The 23,989-nt window shown below is 37.9% G+C and overlaps 1 protein-coding gene and 2 pseudogenes across 7 annotated transcripts in view; 1 reads left to right on the top strand and 2 right to left on the bottom strand.

Moving 5' to 3' along the window:
- The window catches only part of RALGAPA1 (Ral GTPase activating protein catalytic subunit alpha 1), a 228,532-nt gene that overhangs the window by 7,521 nt on the left and 197,022 nt on the right, over positions 1 to 23,989 (top strand). The gene's annotated exons all lie outside the window — the stretch shown is intronic.
- Positions 2,775 to 5,779, bottom strand: LOC115803646 (E3 ubiquitin-protein ligase RING1-like; annotated as a pseudogene).
- Positions 19,598 to 21,614, bottom strand: LOC111173304 (lysine-rich nucleolar protein 1 pseudogene; annotated as a pseudogene).

Here is a 23,989-nt window from a genome sequence, read left to right as displayed (position 1 = left end):
TTTTTATTTCATTGATTTATGCTTTGGTCTTTATTATTCCCTTTTTCTGCTTAGTCTTAGTTTAATTTGCTCTTTTTGTAGCCTCTTGAAGTGTAAACTGAGGTTATTGATTTGAGACCTTTTTCTGTCTGATGTAGGCATTCGGTGATATAAATTTTCCCCTAAACAGCATCCCACAAATTATGGTATTTTGTATTTTCATTTACAGCTAGGTCCAAAATGTGTTGTAACTTCCCTTTTGATTTCTTCTTTGATCCATACAAGTGTGTTTTTTAGCTTCAAATATTGGTGGATTATCCTGATAGCTTTCTGTTATTGATTTCTAATTTGATTTCATTATAGTCAGAAAACATATGTTTTATGACTTGAATTCTTTAAAATTTATCGAAATTTGACAGGAATATGTTTTAACTTGATGGATGTTCCATATTCGCTTGAAAACAGTATATATTCTGCTTTTGGTGGGTTGAGTGTTTGAATAATGTCAGGATAAGTTGTTTGATAGTATTGTTCAGGTCTCCTATATCCTTGCTGAATTTGTCTCCTTGTTTTTACAAATTATTGACGGGGGGGGGCTGAAATTTCTGACCGTAATTGGGTGTTTGTCTATTTCTTTTTGAGTTCTATCAGATTTTGCTTAATGTATTTTGAAGCTCTGTTATTAGGTGTCTAAACATTTAGGGTTATTATTTCCTCTTGATAAATTGAGTTCTTTAGCATTATGAAATGATATCTTTAACCTTGGTAATAGTCTTTGCTCTGGAATCTACTTTGATAGTAATATATAGACTTCTGCTTTCATTGACTAATATATATTTTCCTGTATTTTTAATCTATTTGTTTCTTTATATAAAGTGGATTTCTTGGTGGCAGTATATATTTGAGTCTTAATTTTTATTCTAATCTAAGAATCTCGGCCTTTAAATTGAGATGTTGGATGACTTTTTTTTTCTTTGTCACTGTGCTGTTCATTATATCCCCAGAACTTATTTATCTTATAACTAAAAATTTATACCTTTTCACTCTTTTCACCCATTTTCCCCACCCCTACATCCTGCCTCAACCACCATTCTGTTCTCTGTTTCTATGAGTTTGCTGTCTTTAAATTTCACATATAAGCGAGATCATACAATATTTGTCTTTCTCTGTCCTGTCTTATTTCACTTAGCATGATGCCCTCAAAGTCTACCTATGCTGTAGCAAATGACAGGATTTTCTTCTTTTTTTTTGACTGAATAATATTCCTTTGTATGGACATATACATGTCCATACAAATGAGTATATATCACATTTTCTTTATCCATTCATCTGTTGCCAGACACTTAGGTTGTTTCCATCTCTTGGCTGTTGTAAATAATGCTGCACTGAACATGGGAGTGCAGATATCTCTTCAAAGTAGTGGTTTCGTCTCCTTTGGGTATATACCCAGAAGTAGAATTGCTGGATCATGTGGTAGTTCTGTTGTTAATTTTTTAAAAAAAATTTATTTATTTATTTTTGGCTGTGTTGGGTCTTCAGTGCTGTGCGTGGGCTTTCTCTAGTTGCGGCAAGTGGGGGCTACTCTTCGTTGTGGTGCGTGGGCTTCTTATTGCGGTGGCTTCTCTTGTTGCGGAGCACAGGCTCTAGGCATGTGGGCTTCAGTAGTTGTGGCTTGTGGGCTCACTAGTTGTGGCTTGTGGGCTCTAGGGCGCAGGCTCAGTAGTTGTGGCATGTGGGCTTAGTTGCTCCGTGGCATGTGGGATCTCCCTGGACCAGGGATTGAACCTGTGTCCTCTGCATTGGCAGGTGGATTCTTAACCACTGCGTCACAAGGTAAGTTCCCCTTTTTTTTTTGACATTTTTTTTTTTTTTTTTAATTTCTTGGCCACGCTGCCTGAGGTGGGATCTTAGTTTCCCAACCAGGGATCAAACCCATGCCCCCTGCAGTGGTAGCGTGGAGTCTTAACCACTGGACTGCCAGGAAAGTCCCTCTATTGTTAACTTTTTGAGGAACCTTTATACTATTTTTCATAGTGACTGCGCAAATTTACATTTCCACACAACTGATTTTTGTATGTTGATTTTGTATTGTGTAATTGTACTGAATTCATTTATTAGTCTGATAGTTTTCTAGTGGAGACTTTAGGGTTTTCTATATTATAAGATCATGTCATGTGCAAATAGAAACAGGTATACTTCTTCCTTTCAGATTTTGGTGGCTTTTATTTTTTCTTTTTCTTGCCTCTTTTGCCAAATTGCTCTGGCCAGGACTTCCAATACTGTGTTGAATAGGAGTAATGAGAGTGGGCACCTTGCTCTTTCAGCTTTTCACCATTGAATATGATGTTAGCTGTAGGCTTGTCATATATGACCTTTATTATGTGGCAGTACATTCCCTCTATACCCAGTTTGTTGAGAGTATTTATTATGAATGTGATGTTGAGTTTTTTTAAAATGCTTTTTCTGTGTCTGTTGAGATGATCATATGACTTTTAACCTTCATTTTGTTAATCTGTGAATCACATTGGTTAATTTGTGATGTTTGAACCATTCTTGCATGCCTGGAATAAATCCCGCTTAATCATGGTTATGATCCTTTTAATATATTGTTGCGTTTGGTTTGCCAATGTTTTGTTAAGGATCTATGTTTTCCAGGTATATTGGCCTGTAACGTTCTTTTCTTTTTTTTTTTTTTTTTCTTTGTAGTGATTTTGTCTGGTTATGTTATCAGGGTAATGCTAGCTTTGCAAAATGAGTTTGGAAGTACTCCCTCTGTTTCCATTATATGGAAAAGAGTTTGAGAAAGATTGGTATGAATTCTTTAAATGTTTGACAGAATTCACCAGTGAAGCCATCTGGTTCTGGACATTTCTTTGTTAGGAGGTTTTTGATTACTGATTTAGTCTCATTACTTGTAATTGTTCATTTCAGATTCAGACCGATAACTTGCCATTTAGATCTGGATGACATACATTTAAAGTCATTATTGATTTGTTTGAGTTTGATTTAAGTTTGTGTCTGTTATCTTGCTGTTTTCTATTTGGCTTATCTTTTCTTAGTTTTCTGTTTTCCCTTTTTTTATATTAGTTGAATACATTTATGATTTTTTAAAAATGTCTTTGTCTTATTAGCTATAATCTTTTATTTTAGTTGTTGCTATATGATTTATAGTATGATTTATATATCTTCAACTTCCCAGAGTCTACTTACTATTAAGTGATATTCTACCACTTCTTGTGTTGTGTAAGAACTTTACAGAGTGTACTTCAATTTCTCTTCCCAGCCTTTATACTTTTCTGGTCATACATTTACTTATATTGATACATCTTGTAAACCCTGCAATTGTTTTGTCTAAGCAAGCAGTTATCTTTTAGATACTTTTAAATAATGAGGAAAAAGATATATATTTACCCATGTGGTACCATTTCGCGCGCTCTTCATTCCTTTGCAGAGATAGATATTTCCAGCCAGCCAGCATCAGTTTGTTTTTGTTGGAAGGATTTCCTTTAACATTTGTTTTGTAATGATGGTCTGCTGGTGATGGATTCCTTATGCTTTTGTTTATGTTAAAAAGTCTTTATTTTTCCTTCTTTTTTGAAAGATGTTTTGCTACGATTAGAATTCTTGGTTGATGGCTTTTTTCCTTTGTCCTTGAAAGATTTTACTCCACTGTCTTTTTGCTTGCATTGTTTCTGATAAGAAGTCTGCTGTTATCTTTTTTTTTTTTTCCCTCCCAGAAGAGGAAAAAAAGCAAATTTGTTGTTGTTGGTAGAAGGGCATGAAGGGAAGGGCTCTTCACCCTTCCCAACATCTTGCATGGATGGGAGGTTGGGGGCAACAGAAAAGTCAGTAGATGGGGGCGCAGGCCCCACTCTGTACAATATAGAAGAATCTGATGTAGATAATTGTATAAAAGCCACTTGTCCTCATTTGTGTCCTCTTGCTGGCTGGCCGGGCTGGGGGACTCTGGGGGACAAAGAAGCTGGGTGGTGGGCCAGGACTCAAGGACACCCCATGGTCCCCATCCTCTGGCTGTCCCCTTGCGGGGTTACTTTGGATCCTTGGTGAGGGCATAGCAGAGCTCCAGTGGTTGGGACACTTTCCAGAACTTCTCATTCAGCAGCTCCAGGGTCAGCGAGCCATTCAGTGTCACGAAAGCTCCACCCCCGGGGGCGATGTAGATGGTATACTGCTTTTCGCTGACACCCTCCAGACTGGGCAAGGCAGGCTCTTCAGACTGTCACCTCCTCTGGCACCCCCACCCTCCCTGCCTCCCCCATCAGGTCCTCCAGCGTCAGAGGCGCCCCCTCCAGGCCCTCCTGGCTCCCCTGCCTCTTGCTGATGCCTCCGTTCGAGGGCAGTGCGCAGGGCCAAGTACTTGGAGAGATGATCCACTGTGGCATTCCCAGTTGTCTTCACATACCTAGTCTGGCAGTATTCTCCCTTCTCCACGAGCAGGGGGTGGGGCTGGAACACGAGCTCAGTTTCTCCACCTGGCTCTGGGGGACTGGAAGCCCCAGGAGGGCTTGGTGGGGACCAAGGTTCCTCCTCCCAGGGTCCCTCCCCGGTCACCAGAGTCTTCAGAACCGGCACCTCCACCCACCCCACCAGTGCCACCTCCCTCTGTCCCTACACTGCTCCCCCAGCGCCTCCTCTATGGGGTCGCTTGGGAGCAGGGCCTGGGGCACAGTCAGGGGCGGAGTCTGAGCTCACGACCTCTCCATCCCCCTCTCCCTCCCCCGGTTCTCATTGCCCGTGACTTATTGTTGTGGTCTGATCTGACCCAGGCATCCGCCATCTCACATGCTGGGCCCTGTGCATGGCCTGCATGCGCAGCCCCTCCTCAGTGCTGGAGCTCAGCACCTGCTGGTTGTGCAGGTGGCTGAGGCGGATGAGCACCCTGTCTTGGTGGGCCTCATATTCCTCCCGGCTGGGGTAGATCTTAGAGATCAGAGCATCGAAGTTGGGGTCTGGCCGCAGAGACCGCTTGGATACCAGCTTCTTTCCGCAGGTAGGGCACTCCTTGTTCCCGCTGCGCAGGGCCATGACAGTGCAATCAGAGCAGAATCGGTGGAGGCACTCCTTGGTTGTCATCGTATTCTTCAGCATGTCCAGGCAGATGGGGCACATGACCTCTGAATGCAGCGACTGAGGGGAAACTGCAATCTATGTGCCATCCATGATGGCTTCCTGGAGGTGTCGATGAGTGGAAAGGCAGTTGGGTGGGTTGGGGGCAAAGGGGTTTTAGAAACAAGTGGTCCATGAACTTGGAGTCTTGAGAAATAGTGAGATGTCAGAATCTGGGTACCTCACGTTGGCCACTTGAGGAAATTGGGAATTCTAAGAGTAGGAGCTTTGGAATAGGAGGATCTGAGATATGGTGATAGGCCTAGGGCATGGCACAGATTTTCCATCTGTGGAAGACTTACTTGGTCAACAGAATTTCTTACAGTGCAGTCCTGGTACTACCTATATAAGAATCCCCTAGGATGCATGTTAAAAATGAAGATTCTAGGGTCCCATCCCATTACTGTATCGCAATGTTACAGGTAGGGGCCAGCGGGAATTCCATTTTTAATAAACTCTGAAGGTGAGTCTTACATGCACTGACCTATCATGCGGAACTGAGGAGCGGGGAAGGTAATTTCAGCCTGTTTACTATCTTTCAAATGAATATAGTAATACTTGCTCTACCTCTCTGGCACATCTGAGGGGTCCGGTGGAGCTCATACAGCCTCAGTTCCCACGTTTTGCTTTTATTCTGGGCATTCGTCAGCGTCGTCATGGTGACCGGGCACAGACCCCCTACGAGGGCTCCACCGCTGGGGAGGAGGAGAGGTAGGCAGTCTCCAGCCGTCTGCGCTCCCGCCACCACAGCGCCTCTCCCGGTGCCCGGGCTCCCCGGCCGAGTTCACTCGGTCCGCAGCCGCTGCTTAGACAGCAGCTCCCGCCACCGCCGCTGCCATGGCCCGGGCGCTGGGGCCCTAGGTCTGCTGTCATCTTTGTCTTACTCTGTATGTATATCTATATATATAATTTATATATATATATATATATATAATTTTTATATATATAATTAATTTTTTTGGATGCTTTTAAGATTTTCTCTTCATCATTGGTTTTGAGCAGTTTGATTATGATGTGCCATGGTGCAGTTTTCTCAATATTTCTTGCCATGGGGTTCATCAAGATTCTTAGATTTGTGGGTTTAGAGTTTTCATAAAGTTTGGAAAATTTTTGGACATTTTCCCCCAGTTATTTCTCCCCTCCCTACTTTTATTTATTTATTCTTTTATTTCATTTATTAGTATATTAAACAGTATTAATATCAGGTTCATATATTAGGAAGTATTATTAGTATATTGGAGGGACTCATAGCTTTTGGAAAAGAACTGATATTCTTTTCACTTTTTTAGATTCTTCTGTTTTATCTTGAGTAGTTCCTATTTCTACTCTTCAAATTCACTAGTCTCTTCTGCTACATGCAACCTGCCATTAATCCCACTAGTTTAGTTTTCATCTCAGATGTAGTTTTTATCTAGTTCATTTTGTGTGTGTGTGTGTGTATAAAATTATATTGTCTGTATATCTTCTTAGCTTCTTGAACATGTGGAATACAAGTAAAATAACTTAATATCCTCTGCTCATTCTAACATCTCTATCTATTCTGGGTCAGTTCCATCAGTTGATTATTCTTCTCATCCTGGGTTGTTTTCTTGCTTCTTTGTATGCTGAGTAATCTTTGGATGTCTCATATTTGAATTTTACCTTCTTAGCTTCTGGATATTTTTGTATTCCTGTAAATTCTTGAGCTTTTTACTGGGATGCAGTTAAATTACTTGAAAACAGTTTAATCATTTCAGGTCTTGCTTTTAGGGTTTGTTGAGTGGATCCATCTAGGGGTGATTATTACCTACTGTGAGGCAATACCTTCCTGAGTATTCTATTCAGTGCCCACAGGTATGAGGGATTTTTTGTAGCCCCACTCTTGGGAACAGGCGCTGTTCCCCAGCTTATGTGAGTATCTGGTACTGTTCTCTCATATTCTCTCACATAGTACTTTTTCCTGTCTTGGGAAGTTTCCTTGCAAGTATTTATGATCATACTGAAAGAGAACCCTCTCCAGTCTTCGAGGATCTCACTGTATACAGCTCTCTCCTCTTTGGTGCTCTGTCCTGTGGACTCTAATTACCTTGGTTTCCTTGCACTATCAGCTCATTTTCTCAACTCCTGGATTCCACTGGCTCTACCTGGATTCCCTTTCCTCTCACCATGGGCTGGAAACTCTTAAGATATTAAACTGGAGTAGCTGAAGGTATACCTCGTTTGTTTGCCATATGTCAGGAATGACTTTCCTTATCTGATGTTCGTACCTGCTTGAAACAGACAAACAAAAGAACAAAAAAACCCCTGAAACATAAACAACAATTTTCAAGACACTGGACATCAGATGCGGATAATAAGAGGTTCTCTTAAACGAATGAGACTGAAAATTGGCTTCATACAAAGCAACTCGGCCCCCATATTTTTACTTTTTTACATTCTGAGAAGAAATTTATGATCAGTTGATTATTGATTATATCTGAAAAATATCTAATTGTTCTCCAATCTGAATATATTAATGTTTTCAGAAAGAAAATCAGATTAAAATATCTTAGAAAAATAAAATATCTTAGAAAAAAATAACCTAGTGTTCATTAGATATAAAAAGTAATGTATAAAAGAAACAAGTACCATATATGTTCATTAAGTAAATAACTTGAAAGTGGTATAGATTAACTTGGAACGGATATGCCTGGAAATCTGAAAATGTGTAGGAGTCATTGTGAAGTGTAAACTGCCTATAAAAATAAACTAACTTGATACTTGAATACGTTCTTAGGATTTGATGGGCAAAGTTAGCAAGTAATCCTATATACATGTCATTAGACTATATTCTTTAATTTGTATAAACTCTTTATAGTCTTTAATTTCACTCTTACTGATTTAAAAAATTAATTTGACTTCATTGAAATGTTTTATCTTTGTGTATTTATGAAGAAGCAATTTACTGAGCAGCTTATTTACATAAACAATATTACTGATTAATTTGCTTAGTAAAACAAGCTGTTTCAAAATATCGTAAGCCATTTTTGCATTAACGTTTCTTTCATTAAGGATTTTATTGCATCCAAAGAATTTTGCATAGCTTATAGGACTGAATAAAATGTGGAATAGAACAATTAGTGATAAAACAAGCAACTGAAGAGCCATTACTTAAAGGTAACATTATCAGTTTCCAGAGATGAGCTGATTATAGCTATAAGGCATTGAATTTGATTCTTAGATTTCCTGGCAGCCAAAGTGAAAAGAGAAACATGTTGGGTTATAAGTTTTCAGTGTCCTAGAAAAGAAAGCATACTTTTTTCTTTCTTTCTTTCTTTTTTTTTGGTTAAAACATTGTTTTTTCTGGATTCTAAATTCAATCACAATTTGTATATATATGTATGTTCATATATTGTTTAATGTGTCTTTTAGAAGGATCATGCAGTAGAAATAGATTTTGGAGAAAATAGAAAAATAGGCGATTAGTATGTTTGTTAGATCTATTCTTTCTAAGATCAAATGTCTACACAATCTAAATTGTTTTCATTCTTTCTTTTTTTTCTATTTGTGTAAATGGCATCGTCATCTCCAGGTTACTAAGACATGAAACTTTCATCTTTGACAATGTGGTAGAAAAAGAAAAATAAATTTACCTTAGTCACATTATCTTCTTTAACCTCTTGTTAACCCTCTCTGGTATTTTACATTTCAGTAATACTGAATGAGACATCACTTTCTGTGATGCCTGTGCTTTTGCTAATGTTATTTACTGTACTGTCATTAATAACCCATTTCTTTTAACCTTCTTATTAAGAAAGAAAGAATAAGAGGGAGGAAGGAAGGGGGAAGAAAGAAAGAAGTATCAACAACAAAATAATAATCCCACTTATTGGATTTCAAAACTGCAGTCTGGAGCGATAACTACTATAGAAAGGAAGTAGACTTTGTATGAACTGTAAATTGAAAACTTAATATGGTTTGGATGTGTGCATTAATGCATTTTTAGAAAATACCACTATCCATTAATTATGGTCCAACCATGAGTTAGGTATACTTCACGTAAGAGCAGTATTACATGAATACGAGTGATAATAAGAATTGTATTCTAGGAAGCCCACTGGTGCAGTGAGAAAGTAGATCAGATGCTATTAAGAAGGCACCTAATACTATATTATGTAAGATGGTAATTGTATTAAAGAAAAAGCAGGGGAAGAAAATCATACTTATACCTGAAAGCTTTTACTCTTCCTTCAGTCTCAGGGGAAAATCTGTAGAGCTTTGGTGAAGTCTTCTCTATCATCTGGTAGGTATAGGGACTTTTCCTACTTACTTCTAGTAATTTGGTTATTTATTACAGTGTAATTACTTATTTGCATGCCTGTATCTTAAGCCTTCTGGAGAGTAGAAGCATGTCTCTTTAACTTCATATCCCTAGACTCAGCATAGTGCCTGGCATATGAAACGTGCTTAGTAAATATTATGTAGTTCATGAATGAATATATTAGGTATGAGGAGAGCGAAGTTGCTCTTCTGTGAGTAACTTCCTTTCAATTAAGAATGGTAGAAAAAACGTTTAAAGTCAGTATTCTGATCAGAAAGGATCCTTGGGTTACCTGAAGGACCTGTGCAAAAAAACTGGCTCAGAATCTAAAATCTGTCCTATGTGAAACAGAAAAACAAAGAAAAACAAAAAAATAGGACATTACATGAAAAATGTTTATGGCATTACAGCAGAGGTTATGAGATAATCTTCACCGTTACTGAAAGAAATCTTCATGACCCTTATGTAACATCTAATTTTTAAAAAACTTATGTCTAGTGAGCACAACAACATGTCATCTTTGAAGTATATACCACCCACTCCCCCCCCCAATCTAACAGAATAAACTGACTTGTAGACAGACACAGAGGAGAAGGAGATGTGGAGATGGAACAGAATACTGAGTTTGTGGCTCTAATGTGTTACAGCAGCCACAGGAGGCTAATATAAATCTATTCGTATTTTGTCCTTTTGCTTTTCCATATGAATTTGAGAATCAGCTTGTTAAATTCTGTGTATAATATTGTTAGGATTTTAAAAATTGTATTGCCTTGAATCTATAGGTTTAATTTAAAGGAGATTGACGTCTATAGTATATCTACAGTTGACCCTAGAACAGCATGGGTGTTGGGGCACCAACCCTTCACACAGTTGAAAAGCAACGTGTAACTTATAGTCGGCTGTTCATATCCCTGCTTCTGCCTCCACAGATTCAACCAACTGTGGATTGTGTAGTGCTGTAGTATTTACTATTGAAAAAAATTCATGTATAAGTGGATTCGTGCAGTTCAAACCTGTCTTGTTCAAGGATCAGCTGTATTCTTCCTATCCCAAGGGGTCTCCATTTATTTAATCAAGCTTTCCTTAAAGGTTGTAAATAAAAAAATTTATAATTTTCTCTAAGAAAGATTTGCACATCTTTTTTATGGTCAAGAATAGGTACATTTAGGGACTTCCTTGGTGGTCCAGTGGTTAAGACTCTGTGCTTCCAATGCAGGGGACGCAGGTTTGATCCCTGGTCAGGGAACTAGGATCCCGCATGCTATGCAGTGTGCCCCCCCCAAAAAAAAACCCCAAAAAAGAATAGGTACATTTAAAAAGGATGTTAAATTTAAAAGGGATGACTTCTGTTTGCTGCAGAAGGAGCACATGTGACCACTTCATTAAATGGTGGTTTAGATAAAGATTAGGAGGAAAGAATGTTCATTTGGATAAAAACATTTATAGATCACTACTTTATATCTTATAACAGAATTTGTTCTACATTATTTTGATTCTTCAGTATAAAATGGAAGGCAAATTAAGCAAATATATTTGAAATATTGGGATAAGGAAGACAACTCTTAAAACTCACAGCAAAGTTAGAAATTGTCATGAAAATGATTGGTAAATTTGCCTTTATAAAACATTTTAAATTTCTAATAGTAAAACACATCATTAACAGAGATAAAAGACGAACAGAACAAACGTTGCAAGAAACACTTGCAACGTTTAAAGAAGTTAATTTCCTTAATTTATGGACTGTTAAAAATTTATGAAATATGGAAAGAGATTCTCTCATACATTACTGGCTGAATCTAAATTAGAGGGCAGTTTGTTAACTGTCAGAAATTTAAATGTACATATGTATATGCTTTGAAACCAGCACTTCCATTTCTTAGTATTTTTTCTTTTTTTTTTTTTTGATAAATTTATTTTATTTTTGGCTGCGTTGGGTCTTTGTGCAGGCTTTCTCTAGTTGTGGTGAGCAGGGATTACTCTTCGTTGCAGCCCACAGGTTTCTCATTGCGGTGGCTTCTCTTGTTGCAGAGCATGGGCTCTAGGTGCGTGGGCTTCAGTAGTTGTGGCACTTGGGCTCAGTAGTTGTAGCTTGCAGGCTCTGGAGTGCAGGCTTAGTAGTTGTGGCACACGGGCTTAGTTGCTCTGCGGCATGTGGGATCTCGCTGGACCAGGGCTCGAACCCGTGTCCCCTGCATTGGCAGGCAGATTCTTAACCACTGCGCCACCAGGGAAGTCCCTCTTAGTATTTTTTCTAAGGAAGTAAGTGGATGAGTGTGTAGGATCACTGCAGTGTTGTTTAGAATAGTGAAAAATTTGAACTAATCTAAATATTATTTGGGGGTTGATTTTAGAATTTAGGTATATTCCTTTAGTTGAACATTATGATTCTCAGGAATTGTTAGCATTCTAATAATTACTTAATAAATAATGGCTCCATCTCTTCATTATCTTTGGGAAGTTTTTAAAGAATAAACATTTTTATAGAAGCAGCTGTCATATATTGGAAATAAGAGTTAATATTTTTGAACATTTATATGTGACAGGTTCTGGACCAAGCATTTCACATGTATTACCTGACTTAATTTTTTCAACAGACCAGTGTGGCAAATAGTAATTGATCCCCACGGAAACTTGAGTATTAAATGGCTCGTAAGCAGGGTGATATAGTGGGGAAAGTCATAATATCTGTGTTCTGATCTCAGCTGTATTATCTACTTAACACTTTATAGATACTTTGCCTGTCTGTAAAATTAAAATAGTAACATCTCAGGTATTATTGGAAGATTACATGAAAAAAATGCATTTGAAGCACAGAATTTATGGAAGAATTTAAAACATTCAAATTTTAATTGGAACCTTAAAGGTGATAAAATTGAATCAAATATTATGACCTATTCAAAGTCAAGCAAAGTTTTTTTTAAAAAAATAGAGTACAGACCTCTGAATAACTTGATAATGGTCTAGATTCTGTACTTTATTTTCAGTCTTTAACCTATTAAAAATGGGTAAGTTAGAGAGAGACTTATTTAAAAGTTATATTTTGGGAAAGTAAAGAATTGAACGAATGAAAGGAAATGAAATTCATTATTGGTATTTTATTTTGCATAAACATAAAGAAATCTTTAAATTGCATCACTTAGCAAAATTATTCTTTGCTTCACCACCCCAAACTAAAGTAGCATAGCTAGTAAAAGGTGTATTTGTGTTACCAAAAATTTGTTGTCATTGTCTGAATTTTTTCAAATCAGTAGCTTCAAGGTTCCCAGTCTTTTTTTTTTTTTTTTTTCCCATCAGTTGTCCTTAGGGCCTTCTAGAGGCAAGTTGGTTGTTACTGTAAGCTGCTTCTTGTAATCATGCCATTTCTTGTAAATTGTCTTTAAGAAAAATGATTATTCATCTTTGCTTCCATTTATTTCTTTGAAAATCTGAAAATTGTCTTTAAGAAAAATAAGTATTCATCTTTGCTTCTGTTTATTTCTTTAAAAATCTGAAAATAATAGATCTGAGCAACCATTTGAATAACTAACTACATATAGTGCTTTGCTAGGTTTTGGGCAACTGCAAAGGAATAAAGAAGTTGATGGTATAGTAAGAGAGTCATGTCAAATATGAAACATGTTATGAGTGTTAAAGACAGAGGATCATATATAAATGAGAGGCCTTGGAGAAAGCTTCATGAAGCTGGGTCGTTTGAGGTGTACCTTGAAAGATTATTAGAATTTCAGTAGATAGAAGTAAAAGAAGAGCAGTTTGGAGGAAGGTGAATGATAAGAGCACAGCTATGAATGCAGGAATGTTGAAGGCAGTGGTCTTCCAAGCTTTTAAAAAATAAAGATATCAGGCCTCACCCTAGAAATTACGATTTAATGGCAAGGTGAATAGAAAGGATTGAGTATGTGGGAGATAATGTGGGGAGATGATTTATGAGATTTGGTAACCAGGTTTTAATGAGAATTTAGGAAGTAGAGATTATGCCACTTCTCTGACTATATCATTCTACCTTTTGAAATCATGTTTTATTGGTGAATTCATTGCAGGAACAGATTTCTCACCTCCCGTACCAGTATCAAGGCTACTCAGTCTATACATCAAAACCTCTGCATCATTCCTTCCCAGTCAGTACTACTCTTACTCAAAATGTAGCCTGCAGACTGGTGCTAGTTTACCGGCTGTTTATTACAGGTCTGTAACATGTTAAGTGCAGAAATTGAGGTGTTGAGAAGCTTATCTCAATTTGATAATGCTGTGACATCCAATCATGTGATTAAGGACTTGTCTCGTTGAATAGAGTATAGACCATTCTAGGTGCTTTTCACTTTATTTTCTAGTAATTTATTGTAAGCTTTGGTTTGTGTTGAATTGGAATTTAAAAAATTTTTAAAAACTGTCCCTTTATAGATAATTTGAGAAGCATGGTCTATACAGTGTTTAAAATTAACTTCTCCCATTCTAACTCATTCTGCTTTTATCCTCTGTTGTTTTAAAGTATATTTTCTTTTCCTAGTGTAATAGTATTTACTTCCCCTTACTCATTTTAAAATATGCATATGTTTAACTATTTTCAGTATTCAGAAGGATGCCTTTGAGTTTAGGGATATGAATTGAGAAACTATTTTCTATTTTGGAGGTATAGAACTGAATCCAGAACATTAATAGTACTGTATTTTGATTGCTTTCCTATTGACTGACTACTCAATTAAAAAAACAAAGAAGACATTATTTTATATAATAGTTGTATACTAGGAGCTGGCTAATCTTTGGCTCTGTAAAAGTGAAGGTAGTACATTTGCTTGAAGTAAACATCTCTAATTGGTGATATAACAGTTTGCAATTTCTAGATTTAGGAAAAAATATTTTTTCAGTCTGATTTCCATTAATTCTGTTTCTTTTCAGATTAATTCTTTTCAGACTAGCCAAGAAGTTCTAGCTTTCAGATTTAGTTAGTCAAATAGGGTCTGGCAGATCTCACAAATTGGGATGTCAAGGAGTTGAATATTAGGCTGGCTAAAAGAGATAGATCAGTAAAACAGAAACCTACACCCATTAGTAGTCACTCCCCATTTCCCCTTACTCTCTAACCCTGGCAACCATTAATTTACTTCTATCTCTATGTATTTGACCACTCTAGATGTTTCATATAAATGGAATCACAAAATATGTGGTTTTTGTGTCTGGCTTCTTTCACTTAATGATGTTTTCAAGGTTCATCAATGTTTTAGCATGTAACAGTATTTCATTCCTTTTTATGGCTTAATAATAACTATGGATATACCATATTTTATTTATCTCTTCATCAGTTGATGGCCATTTGGGTTGTTTCCACTTTTTTACTGTTATGAATAATGATATGAACATTTGTGTGGTCATATGTTTTCAATTCTTGGGTATATACTGTTGTAGGAGTTGAATTGCTGGGTAATATGTTAATTCCATATTTACCTGTTTGAGGAATTGCCAAACCATTTCCAAAGTAGCTGCATAATTTATATTCCACCAGCAATGTATGAAGGTATTGTAATTTCCGAACACTTGTTACTGTCTGTCTTTCTGGGTATAGTCATCATAGTGGATGGGTAGTGGTATCACATTTTGATTTTGATTTGCATTTCCCTGATGGCTAATGAGGTTGAGTATCTTTTCGTGTGCTTATTAACCATTTGTATACCTCCTTTGGAGAAATGTCTATTCAAATCCTTTGCCTATTTTTAATTGGGTTATTGTTTCTTTTGTCAGATATACAATTTGCAAATATTTTCTCTTATTCTGTAGATTGTCTTTTCACTTTTTTTATAGTGCCCTTTAAGGCAAAACAATTCTGAGTTTTGATGAAGTCCAGTTTATTTTTTATTGTTTCTTGTGAGTTTGGTGTCATATCTAAGAAACAGTTGACTAGTCCAAGATCATGTTTTCTTCTAAGAGTTTTATAGTTTTAGCTTTTACATTTAGGGCTTTGGTCCATTTTGAGTTAATTTTTGTATATGGTATGAGGTAGTGATCCTGCTTCATTCTTTCGCATATTGATATTCAGTTGTCACAGCACCATTTGTTGAAAAAACTGTTTTTCCCCTGTTGAGTTGTCTTAATACCCTTGTTTAAAATCATTTGACCATCAGTGTAAGAGTTTATTTCTGGACTCTCAACTTTATTCCACTCATCTGTATGTTTATCCTTATAGCAGCACCACCCTATCTTGATCACTGTAATTTGTAGTAAGCTTAGAAACTGGAAAGTGTCAGTTCTCCAGCTTTGTTCTTCTTTTTCTTCTCTTTTTTTCAGTTGACGTATTATGGTATTATTGATACATAACATTATGTTAGTTTCAGGTGTACAACATGATTTGATATTTGTATAGTTGATGTTTGTCACCAGATACATAATTACAACATTTTTCTCTTCTTGTGGTGACAACTTTTAAGATCTATTCTTAGCACTTCTCAAATATGTAATACAGTATTAACTGTAGTCACACAGGCTGTACATTCCCCATGACTTATTTATTTTATAACTGGAAGCTGGTACCTTTTGATGTTCTTCTTTTTCAAGATTGTTTTGATTATTCTGGGTCCCCTGTGTTTTCCTATGAATTTTAGGATCAGCTTTTCAATTTCTGCAAAAGAGCCACTTGGGATTTTGCTAGAGGTTGCATTTAATCTTTAGATATATTTGGGAGAATATTGCTATCTTAACAATATTGTGTCTTCCTATCTATGAACATAGAATGTCTTTCAGTTAGTTTAGATCTTCTTTAGTCTCTTTCACTGATGTTTTATAGTTTTCAGGGTACAAATGTTACATTTCTTTTGTTAGATTTATTCCCAAGTATTTTATTCTTCTCATGCTTTGTAAATGAAGTTGTTTCCTTAATTTCACTTTGAATTATTCATTGGTGGTGGGTAAAAAGGCAATTGATTTTGTATATTCATCTTGTATTCTTCAACCTAGCTGAACTTGTTTATTAACTTTTATAGATTTCTGTGTGTGTATTCCTTAGAATTTTTTATATACAAAATCATACCATTTGTGAATAGAGATGTAATGCTTCTCGCTTTATAGTGTATATGGTTTTTATTTATTTTCATGTCTAATTTCTTTGGCTAGAACTTCCTGTACAGTGTTGAATAAAAGTGGCAAAAGCAGACATCCTTGTCTTGTTCATGTTTTTAAGGGTAGAACTTTTGGTCTTTTACCAGTCAGTATGAAGTTAGGTGTGGGTTTTTCATAGATGCCCTTCATCAGTTTGAGGACATTACTTTTTGAGTTTCTTTATCATTAAGGGATGTTGACTATCGTCAAGTACTTTTTCTTTGTCTGTTGAGACTATCACGCAGGTTTTGACCTTTTTATTAATATGGTGTATTGCATTGATTGATTTTTGTATGTTGAACTGATCTTGCATTCTGGGATAAATCCCACTTGGTCATGATGTATAATTCTTTTAATATATTGCCATATATTGCCATATTCAGTTTTCTAGTATTCTGTTGAGGATTTTTGTGTCTTTATTCATAAGGAATATGGGTCTGTAGTTTTCTTTTCTTGTAATGTTTTTGTCTGATTTTGGAATGAGGGTAATACTGGCCTCACTGATACAGTTTGAAAGTGTTCTCTTCTTTATTGTTTGGAAGAGTTGATAGAATTCACCTATGAAGCCATTTTGGCCTGGACTTTTCTTTGAGGTCAGTTTTCTTTATTACTCAGTCCTTCTTTTTACTTTTTATAGATCTATTCAGATTTTCTATTTCTTCTTGGGTCAGTTTTGGTAGTTTATTTTATGTCTTTTCTTTGAATTTGTCCATTCCATATAGGTTACCTAACTTGCTAACAACAAATGCTCATAGTATCCCCTTAAGATATTTTCTATTACTGTAAGATTGGTAGTAATGTTCTCTTTTCCAGATTAGTAATTTGAATCATATCTCTCTTTATATTGGATAGACTAGCCAAAGATTTGTCAATGTTGTTATCTTTTCGAAGAACTAATTTTGGTTTCATTGATTTCTTGGTATTGTTTTTCTTTTCTCTATTTTACTTATCTCCATTCTAATCTTTATTATTTCCTTTCTTCCACATGCTTTTGCTTTTTGTTTTCTAGTTTTTTAAAGTGGAACATTAGGTTATTGATTTTGAGACCTGCATCGAGGTGTTTATTAAAGCTATAAATTTACCTCTAAGCACTGTTTTAGTGAGATGCCATATATTTGGTATGTTGTTTTTTCATTTACAGGTCAAAGTGTTTTTTACAGTGGATTTGAGTTACTATCTAGAATCCTTTCATTTCATCTTGATGTACTCACTTTAGTAATTTTTATAGGGCAGACCTGTTAGCAACAAATTCTCTCAGTTTTGGTGTACCTAGGGATGCCTTAATTTTGCGTTAATTTTTGAGGACAGTTTTGCTGGGTATAGAATTCCTGGTTGCCAGGTGTTTTCTTTAAGCTCATTGACTATGTCATCTCAGTGACTTCTGGCCTTCCTGTTTTCTGATGACAAATCAGATATTTTTCTTAGTGAGGTTTTCTTGTTAAGTGATGTGTTGCTTCTCTCTTGGTGCTCTCAAGATTTTTTTTGTTGTTATCTTTTGACAGTTTTGTTATGATGTGCTTAGATACGGGTCTCTGAGTTTATTCTACTTCTAATTTATTGAGTTTCTTAAATGTCCACATAAATGTTTTTCATGAAATTTGGAAAAATTTCAGCCATTATTTCTTGAAATTTTTCTGTCTCTTTCTCTCTTTTCTCTCCTGGGTCTCCTGTTGTATGTGTATTGCTGCATTTGATGGTGACTCAGAAGTCTCTGAGGCTCTGTTCATTTTTCTTCATTATTTTTAAATTCTGTTCATGAGACTGGATAATCTCAACTAACCTAATATCTTTTGAGTTTGCTAATTTTTTACTTTGCCAGTTCAGATGTGCTGTTGAGCTTTTAGTGAACTTTTCATTTTGTATTGTACTTTTAAACTTTTTTTTTTTTGTGTGTGTGGTATGCAGGCCTCTCACGGTTGTGGCATCTCCCGTCGTGGAGCACAGGCTCTGGACACGCAGGCTCAGTGGCCATGGCTCACAGACCCAGCTGCTCCGTGGCATGTGGGATCCTCCCAGACCGGGTCATGAACCCGTGTCCCCTGCATCGGCAGGTGGACTCTCAACCACTGTGCCACCAGGGAAGCCCTAAACTCTTTTTTTTAAACATAATTTCTACCTCATTATTGATATCCTCTCCTTGGTGAGGTGCCATTCTCACACTTTCCTTTAGTTCTTTAGACACGGTTTCCTTTATTTTTTGGAACATATTTAAAACAGATGTTAGTGTTTGCCTAGCAGATCTAATGTTTGTTCTTCCTCAGGGACAGTTTCTATTGACTGATCTTTCTCCTGTACATGGGGCATGCTTTTGTTTTGTTTTGGTCATAGTCAGTTGATTTTTTACAAAGGTGCCTAGGCAATTCAACTGAGAATTGAAAATGTTTTTAACATCAAAACAAAGAATGCTAGAAATATTGGACAGCTGATAACAAGGAACAAATTATTGATACATGCAACAATATAGATAAATCTCAAAATTATTATGCTAAGTGAAAGAAGCCAGTTTAAAACACAGTAGGGCTTCCCTGGTGGTGCAGCGGTTGAGGGTCCACCTACCGATGCAGGGGACACGGGTTCGTGCCCCTGTCTGGAAAGATCCCACATGCCACGGAGCAGCTGGGCCCGTGAGCCATGGCTGCTGAGCCTGCGCATCCGGAGCCTGTGCTCTGCAACGGGAGAGGCCACAACAGTGAGAGGCCCGCGTACCGCAAAAAAAAAAAAAAGAGTAAATACTCTATAATCCCAATTATATACAAATTCTAGAAAATGCAAGCTAATTCATAGTGACAGAGTAGTAGTGGTTATCTGGGGATGGGGAAGGAAGGGATGGATTACAAAGGGGCACAAGGAAACTTTTGTAAATCATGGGTATGTTCATTACCTTAATCGTTGCTGGTTTCCTGGATGCATACATATGTCAGAACTCATCAAATTGTTCACCTTAAATATGTGCAGATTATTGTATGTCAATTATATTTAAATAAAGCTGCGAAAGGCAAAAAAAAATGCTCCTGAATGGAGGCGAGGAGGTGGTCACGCGTGGGTCAGGCAGAGCACGTGTCCTCTTCTCCCCCTGCAGCAGTTACGAGGAGGACAGCTTCAGCCTGGGATTCTGAAGGACCAGAAAGCCCCTCAGCCAAAGTCGTGGCATGAAGTGTTGGAGACCACGGGCTCTCTGCCGCTGGAGGTGTGGCAGAGGCTAGCCTGGTAGTCTTTGGAGTCCCTAAGGCCTCTGGGACCAGGATCTTGTGGCTTGGCAGGAGGGGAGTGTGCATCTAGGGGAGGGAAGATGCACTGGAGGGATGAGGACCAGGCTGCACCTGGCCTATGTGTGCCTTGTCCTTGTTGCCTTTCTTTTCCAACACCACCTCCAAGTCCGTGTTGTGCTCCTCATCCCAAGGTTCTCCTCCTACTCTGCTCTTCTGCCTCTTCTTCCTCTTCAGAGCTGGCTCCTCCATGTCTGCCTGCTCTGCCTTTTTTCTTGGACTTCATTTTCTTCTTCACAGAAGCCTTGGGGCCATCTCCTATTGGGATGTATTCTGGAGCTTCAACTTTGACTGGCTTCTTTTTACTTTCTTTCCTAGGGCTGCTCAACCCAGACCTGGAGAACTCAGGGTGCCCCAGGAGGGGTATCTCCCTCCTGGTGGATTTTCTTTTTCTCCTTCATCTTCATGTTGCTTCATCTTCACGTTGTGTTCCCTGGGGCTCCCCTACTTCTGTTTCTGTCACGAGGCTGCCTGCTTCCAGATGCCATGTTTCCCAACTGAGCAAGTGTACAAAGCATCCCTGGCCTCTCAGAACCAAGGATCCCTGGCTGAGAAGGCTGTAGCTTCCTGGGCCTTTTTCTCCTTCTTGTGTTTTTTGAGCTTCTTGCCAGCTCTGGTTACCTCCTCGACCTGCTTGGGGTCTGGGGAGGTCTTCACCCTCAAGCCAGGGGACATGGACTTCCTTTTCTTCCCACTGAGTGACTTGGATGGACCAAGTGCCTGCTTCCTGGGGCTGGGTGACGGCTCAGTCCGTCCAGCATGTAACGTGGCCTTAGGTTCTACGGGCTCCTCACAGGGCTATGACCGTTCTTTTTCTTCACTAGAGGCATTTTGGGTGCCTGCTCTTGGACCACATTCTTCGAGGGTGGTATGGCTCTTGTGGGACAAACCTCTGTGAAATAATTGTCGCTATTTAAAACCTAGTATTGAGTCTCTGGTTCTTTGACTACCTTCTTTTTCTTCTTCTTTTTCTCTGGGAGCCCAAGGCCCAGGTCTCCTTTGTGAGTTTAGTGATCATTCCCAAAGGCCAAACTTCCCTGCCTCCACATGAGAGCTGGGGCATACTTTCCTTTTTTTTAAAAATTTATTTATATTTACTTATTTATTTTTGGCTGCTTTGGGTCTTCATTGCTGCACACAGGCTTTCTCTAGTTGCGATGAGTGGGGGCTCCTCTTTGTTGCAGTGCATGGGCTTCTTGTTGCAGTGGCTTCTCTTTGCTGCGGAGCCCAGGCTCTAGGTATGTGGCTTCAATAGTTGTGGCACGTGGGCTCAGTGGTTGTGGCTCGCAGGCTGTAGAGCGCAGGCTCAGCAGTTGTGGTGCACGGGCTTAGTTGCGCCGCGGCAGGGGCATACTTTCTTGTTTCTTTGTGTGTCTTGTAATTTTGTTGAAAAACTGACATTTTAAATAATACAGCAACTCTGGAAACCACTTTCTCCCTCTCCCCCCAGGGTTTGTTGTTTCTGTTGTTATTGTTGCTGTGTGATTCTTTAATGACTTTCCTGAACTGTGTGCAGTGTATTTTCTTTCTCCTATGTGACCACCGCATTCTTTACTCGTTCAACTTAGTGGTCAGCTAATGACTGCACGGATACTTCCTTACAAGCCTGGAGTCAGTAAGTTTCCTAGTCTTTGCCAAGGAGCTCTCTGTGTGTATTGGGACATACTGTCAGTATTCAAGAAACAGTTTACAATACTTTTTTAGCCTTCACAGCTTTCTTGTGTAAACTCAAGATCAGACAGAGGTGAAAGTTTAAATCTTTTTCCAGACTTGCCTTAGTATGCTTGCAGCTCAGCTCATGGCTTTCTATACTCCCCTTAATATGTTGTAGCTCTTTAGAGTTCCCTGTGGATAGCACATTCTCTATACTTTTCCTTTTAAGTTTTTTTTTGGTTAGTTGTTTGCCTCATCAGTGATTGCTGCCTCAGGCAGCTGTGGTGTTAAATAATTGCCACTGATTGTTTTCCACAAATGTCTCCAGAGGAAAAGCTGTTGCAGTGTGTGAGTTCTGAGTTACTCAAATAAAGACAAGCTTTGCAAGCTGGATTTTCGAAGGAGCAGCTAGATAAGTCAAATAATGACATTTCTCTTAGAGTGAAGCTTTGAAAGAACTCCAATTCTGTTCTGACTCCTCCAGTGACCTCCTCCAGTGACTCCTCCAGGCTGCTGTTTCTCACTGTGATCCTGGGCTGTTGGTTTTTAAGGCTGCTAAGGAGATGAGGATGGGGAATGGGAACACAGTAAGTTTGAAATGCCACAGAGGTAACTGTTCTTATTGAGATTCATCCATTTTTCTTGAAAAAATGTGCTTGATTGTTGTGAGCCTTTGATTAATTTCCAGGTCTACGAAAAGGTTGATTTTTACTGTTTTTGCTTTTGTTTAGCTGTTTTTAATGGAGGAAAAGATTTTCAGAGTTCCTTATTCCACTAACTCGCTGATATTACCTACTTATAACTTGCTTTTTAAACTATAAATACTTAATGTTTTTCAGTTTTATTAAAATGTTCTTTTATGAATATTTTTAGTGGCTGCCTATTCATTTGTATGGATGTATCATAATTTATTTAGTTCCTTACTGTGTAGTGGGTAGTGGACAGATATTAGGAAGTTAGGGAAGAAAAATAGGACTTGTATATCATGTGAAGGAACCCAGGCTTAACCTGTTTACAGTGGGAAATGCCTTAAGTATTTTAAGCTGATGAGTGATACCGGTAGTTGGACTCAGGTTTGGTAAATTATTCTGGTAGCAATATGTGGAGGACGGATAAAAAGTGGCCTTCAAATGATGAGAGATTAGGTAGGAGGCTACTAATAAAATTCAGGCAAGAGATCATGAAGTATCAAACTAAAAACTTTCACTATCCTAAAACTTCAGAGTATCTATCTCAGCCTCTACAGGACTGTGTAGCTTTCAAATAATTCTTTAAAAATACCGTTCTTTCAGAATGAATTTGATTAAAATTGGCCACAAGGTTATATTATGCTTTGGCGTACCACCTGAAGTGTAGCTAATATGGTGGTGTTGATTGAGGGATCAGAAAAGCTGATTTGGAACTGTTTAATAGCTTTGTGTGACCTGGCCTTGTTACCTAACGTCTCTCAGGCTTAATTTCCTCAGAAAGTGGAAATAATATACCTATTTAAAAAATATATTCGTGGAGGGCTTCCCTGGTGGCGCAGTGGTTGAGAGTCTGCCTGCTGATGCAGGGGACACCTGTTCATGCCCCGGTCCGTGAGGATCCCACATGCCGCGGAGCAGCTAGGCCTGTGAGCCATGGCCTCTGAGCCTGCGCGTCCGGAGCCTGCGCTCCGCGACGGGAGAAGCCACAACAGTGAGAGGCCCGCGTACCGGAAAAAAAAAAAAAAAAAAATATATATATATATATATATATTCGTGGAGAATGAATAAGATATATTTGTTTAACTGTAAAAGTGCTATCTATGCAAATGTAAACTATTAAGTAAACATAAGTGATTATAACTGTTTGCCTTATCTTTATGTCTCTATGCTTCTGGTATGTTTGATAAAACAGAATTGATGTTGCTCTTAAATCAGACATTGTATCTTTGTTTATAAGATTATCTTTTTCACTGTATCTCCTCATTTCCTCTGTGCCTATGTCGAATCTTTGAAGGCAAGAGAATAATTTTTATTTTACTTTATGTTTAAGGGTTTTTTTATGTCACTAATAATATTTATTTTTATTATATATTGAAATAATATTTTTGATATATTGGTTAAATATAATATATTCAAATTAATTTCATCTGTTTCCTCTACCTTTTTCTCTTCTTTTAACATCTTTATTGGAGTATAATTGCTTTACAATGGTGTGTTAGTTTCTGCTGTATAACAAAGGGAATCAGCTGTATGTATACATATGTCCCTGTATCCCCTCCCTCTTGCATCTCCCTCCCATCCTCCCTATCCCACCCCTTTAGGTGGTCACAAAGCACTGAGCTGATCTCCCTGTACTATGTGGATGCTTCCCACTAGCTATCTGTTTTACATTTGTTAGTGTATATATGTCCATGCCAACCTCTCACTTTGTCCCAGCTTACCCTTCCCCCTCCCCGTGTCCTCAAGTCCATTCTCTATGTCTGTGTCTTTATTCTCGTCCTGCCCCTAGGTTCTTAGAACCATTTTTTTTCTTTTTTAGATTCCATATATATGTGTTAGCATACGGTATTTATTTTTCTCTTTCTGACTTACTTCACTTTATATGACATACTCTAGGTCCATCCACCTCACTA

This window comes from Delphinapterus leucas, chromosome 2, assembly GCF_059928025.1.
Source record: "Delphinapterus leucas isolate spDelLeu-1000000601 "Yukka" chromosome 2, BTC_Dleu_Yukka2, whole genome shotgun sequence".
Lineage (NCBI taxonomy): Eukaryota > Metazoa > Chordata > Mammalia > Artiodactyla > Monodontidae > Delphinapterus > Delphinapterus leucas.
Note: the sequence above shows the minus strand (reverse complement) of the source record. Positions and strands in the feature narration are given on the sequence as shown.